Source organism: Macrotis lagotis, chromosome 4 (assembly GCF_037893015.1).
Source record: "Macrotis lagotis isolate mMagLag1 chromosome 4, bilby.v1.9.chrom.fasta, whole genome shotgun sequence".
Classification (NCBI taxonomy): domain Eukaryota; kingdom Metazoa; phylum Chordata; class Mammalia; order Peramelemorphia; family Peramelidae; genus Macrotis; species Macrotis lagotis.
Genome location: NC_133661.1, coordinates 2351214 through 2355690, shown reverse-complemented (window position 1 = coordinate 2355690; position 4477 = coordinate 2351214). Strand labels below are relative to the sequence as shown.

General features: G+C 54.9%; 1 protein-coding gene across 10 annotated transcripts in view; it reads left to right on the top strand.

Moving 5' to 3' along the window:
* The first annotated feature begins 3559 nt into the window (after positions 1 to 3559).
* JAKMIP3 (Janus kinase and microtubule interacting protein 3) overlaps positions 3560 to 4477 on the top strand; it is a 189065-nt gene continuing 188147 nt past the window's right edge. For all 10 annotated transcript variants that reach the window (XM_074232144.1, XM_074232143.1, XM_074232142.1 and 7 more), the window contains exon 1: positions 3560 to 3622. The gene's annotated coding sequence lies outside the window, so the exon portion shown is untranslated. The remainder of the gene's footprint in view (positions 3623 to 4477) is intronic.

Below are 4477 nucleotides of genomic sequence, written 5' to 3'. Positions count from 1 at the left end.
GAGAGTTTCTAGAGGAAGGACCTGAGGTCCCCTTAAAGGAATGGGGAGTTGTAACCTGACAGGAGCAGACTTAGGGAGGATTTTCTGAAAGCTCACTTTGGGGAGGAGGCCTTAGTCTGATTCTCTCTGAAGGTAGAAGCAGCAAAGGGAGATGAAGGCTGATGTCAAGAAAATCTCCCAAACCTGACAGCTGTCCCACTGCGGGAGGCTTCCTCCTGACTCAATTAACAAGCCACAGAGGATGCCCCAATTGTCCTTCTGAACTTAGGTGCACACCTTTTTCTCTAAATTAAAGCTCAGCAAGCCCCAAAGAAGACTCATTCTCTTTGTCCCTATTTCCATTTCTTCCAACTTTTCTATTCCCTGCACCCACTTTAGAGACTCGGTGTCATTTTGGACCTCTCTCTATCCTTTACTTCACATTTCTATTCAACTCACTGCCCTAAGAGGGCTTCACCTCAGCCCTCACTTCCTTCACACTCTCTGGTCTATAATCCAGCCTCCTTACAATCACTCAGGAATCTATCTTCCTCAGGGACGGGGGTGGTTCCAGTGTCCCATTCATGACCAAAGACTTCAGAGAGTCCTCACTGGCCCTAGGATAAGTGACAAGTCCTTTACAGCCCAGGTCAATCAGAATGAGTAGTTGGATTTTTTGGCAAGGTAATGGCATTAAGTGACTTGCCCAAGTTCACACAGCTAGTGTGTGTCTGAGGTTGGATTTGAACTCAAGTCCTCCTGACTCCAGGGTCCATACTCTATCCACTGTGTCACCTAGCTGCCCAGAATGGGTAATTGTTACTTGATGGTGGACTTCATGTTCTTTCTCCCATAGCTCCATTCAATTGCTGCCTCCTCTATGGAACCTTCCCTGATTCTCTCAACTGAATGGATCTTCTCTCTGTCTGTCTCTCTCCATCAGAGGGCTAGAAAGACCCAAGGATGTTGAAGGGTGGCTCTGATGGCAGCCCCCAAATCCAGGCCTTTTTAGAGCAGAGTTGATCAAGTTTTTGCTTCATTTCTCTGTGAGCTCATGGGCCTCTTCCTCTGGGTCCCATTTGGAAAGATTACAGGATAATGGATTTAGAGGAGGGAGAGACCTCAGAAGCCATTAAGTTCTATTCATTTTACCAGTGAGGAAACTGAGGTACAGAATGATTAAGTGATTTGCATAGGGTCACCCAGTTGGTTTTTGGCAGGACTTTGAGCCCAGATTGCCAGGACTCCAGGTGCAGCAGGCTTATTCCTTATATCATGTTGCCTCAAGGAACAAGCCAAATGTAAGCAAAAACTTAGTCTTAGGATACTGAACCAGAGGGAGAATGAACAGCATCTTCTGGGTTGGCCCCCAGGTTGGATCTGGTCCATGTGAGCCTGGCTCTGCGACGAGTCCTGGGACCCACTACTTATTCATTAAATTCAACAACCCATCCTGTCATCCTTCTACTGGAGCTTGATGATGTTTTGAGATATTGGTGCTTCTTTGAGACCAGTCCTCCTCCCCACTCCTCATAGAGCCCAGGCAGGGAGCTCCTGTTCACACCTGTCAGCTTCTCTCCTGACAGTGGGGGCTGCTCTTCCTTGGCCTTGTTACAGCCCATTTTTCTCATTGACTACTTTGTAGTCACTACATCAGCCTGCTTCCGCCCATGCCCTTTTTTATAGGGCAATGGTGGGCAACACATTCTAGTCACGGACAAATTTCTTCATTCTGCCTCCAAGGATGGGCACCAAGTTTGTTACTCATTATTTTTTCCTTTTTGGTTCTTTTACGTTTTCTACCTAGATGATCCTCCAATGGCTAACCCTGAAGTTTGATGGTGTGTGGTGCCCTTCTCTTGTTTCTGACTTCCTTGAGACATTAGTATGCCAGCGACGTTATTGGATTAAACCCGAACTGACTGTGACTGCTCTTGTCTCACTCCAAATTGAGGTCCAGAAGAGAAGGCCCAATTCCCAGATCCACCTCCAGTGCGCTCATCTTCCTGTTTTCTCCCAAGCCTCAGATGTGGCCTAGTTTGTAGTCCTCTTTCCAGTGAAGGGGGGCCCTCCATAGGACACAGAGTGAAAGAGGCAGCAAGGGTCATCCTGCTTCCAAGTTCAAACCCAACCTCAGTCACTTGGTGCAGTGGATAGAACATCAAGCTTGGAATAAGTTCAAATCTGACCTCAGACACTTCCCAGCTGGGTCACCTTGGGCAAATCACTTTACCCCTCTTTGCCTCAGCTTCTTCATCTGTCAAATGAGCTGGAGAAGGAAATGGCAAACCCCTTCAGGATCTCTGTGCCAAGAGAACCCCAAATGGGTCACAGAGAGTTGGGATTGAAATGACTCAACAATGACAACAAATGCTAACTCCAAGTCTATCCACTGAGCTATCTTGGTGCCCAAAGGGGTTTTTCAGTTCCCATGCTAAGTTCCAGTGCCAGCCTAAGAAGCCAATGGAAAAAGAGAGTTTTCTTGAACCCAACAAAATGGGCCCCTCCAGTGCTCCATGAATAAGGGGACCAACCTCTAATGGGCATGCTGGGTACACTACCCCATTATTAAGTAGCTGGAGTGCCTGGCCTTGGGGGACACCGATACAGAGGGAACCATCCCCCTTCTCAAGGCTTTCCACCTAGAGGAGAGGATGACCATGGAGGCTGGCTTCCTGGCAGAGCTGTCCAGGAACAAAACCTCCTCAACTGTAGGCCCTTGCCCACACTCACCTCATCGGGCCAATGTGGCCCTGGGCTTTCCTGAACCCACTAAACCCTGGAACACCTCCGAGCCTTCCTTTCTTCCCAGCACCCAGGGGTTGTGGCAGAAGGCCAGACTCCTCCCTCGAAGCCTTCTGGCACCTCCATCCTGCCTCTCCTTCTGGAAAGGCTTTATACACAGTCCCTACTGAACCAGGAAGAGGGAAAGGGTGGAGGAGGAGGAGGAGGAAAGAAGAAGGTGGGGTAGGGAGGGTTGAGGAGGAAGGAGGGAGGCTGGGGGAGGGAGGAGGAGGAGGAACGAGTGGGAGGAGACAGGTGAGGAGGGGAAGAAGAGGGTGAGGAGAAGGGGCCGAAGGAGGAGAGAGAGCAGGAGAGGGAAGATGGTGAGCGCTAAGGCAGGGAGGGCAGGGGACAGAGAGAAGTGAAGGTGAAGGAGGGAGGAGGCAGGAGGAATCCTGGGACCGGCTCAGCGCTGCCACTCCCGAGGATGCTGGGGCCTCCTCCTCCCCCTCCCTTTGGGTCCGGGAGGGTGGGCCAGCCGGGCTCTGGGCCGGGCTTGGGGATGACGCGCGGGGCGCGGGGGGGCCCGCTCGCTCCGAGCCCAGCCCTCGGGAGGGAGGCCGGCCCGCGGGCTCCTGGTGCAGCGGCGGGGGCAGCGGCAGGGGCGCAGGCAGGGCACGACGCGGCTCCGCCAGGCGGCCGCCCCCTGCTCTCCTTGGGCGTGGGAGGGGGCTGGGGTGGGGCTGGGTGGGGGGGGGCAGCCGGAGCAGGGATGGGTGGGGGCCTCACCTGAGCTGCCCGGCGCCACAGCTCCCGACTCCCCCGGGATCCCCGCCCGTCCCCGCCCGCAGGGGCATGAGGGCGCCCCGCTCCCGGAAGGCGGCCGGCCCAGCAGCCCTGGGCCCCCTGACCCGGCCAGGTGAGCCCGCGAGAAACCGAGGGACGGGGGGCGGGCGGGGCGGGCCACGAGTCCGAAATGCTGGGCTTTCCTGGGGCGCGGATGCCACCAGAACCCCGCGGCCGCTCAGCCTCCAAAGCTGTGGGGCGGAGGCCGGGCTGCAGCCCTGGGAGGGGCCGCGGGGCCCTGCTGCCGTCGCTCTGCCTTCCAGCCACCTTGCTTCCTGCCGTCCTCCACCCCTGCATCCTCCCATCCCTGCATCCCCCCATTCCCGCATCCCTCCATCCTTCCATCTCTCCATCCCTTCATCCCTGCATTCCTCATCCCTGCACCCCTCCATCCTTTCACCTTCCTGCTGCCTTAGCTCCTTGCTCCCTCCCATCTCTGCCCTGCGGAGATGGCAAGGCTGCCTTCACCTTCTTCTCTGGCTTGGGGCTGGAGGAGGAGAGGAGGCTCTGGCAACATGTGCAGTTAAGGAAGAGGAACTTGCTTCGGAGGAGCTCAGACTCCCCCCTTTCCTGCCCCCATCTTCTTAAGGCTGATTGTGGGATAAAACCTCCCCAGAATGGATCTCCCCACAGCTCCTGCAATGTTTTGGGTTCACCTTTGGAGGAGGGGCATCTGTCCCAGACCCATGGGCCAGCCTGGTCTTCCTTTCTTGAGGTAACTGAGAAGAAAGGCCACCACCAACATCATCCAGGCAGCTTAGGGGACAGGATGACTGCCCTCCAGTGGTTTCTTGAGGGGTTTTTTTTTGGGGGGGGGAGGAAGGGTGCTCTCCCTTTGCTCTGCATACAGTAAGATGGATGGTCTTTTGGACTGAAATTGTAGGCCCCTTGTTTCTTTCCAGGCTCTGGGCTCTGGAGGTGGGGTTTC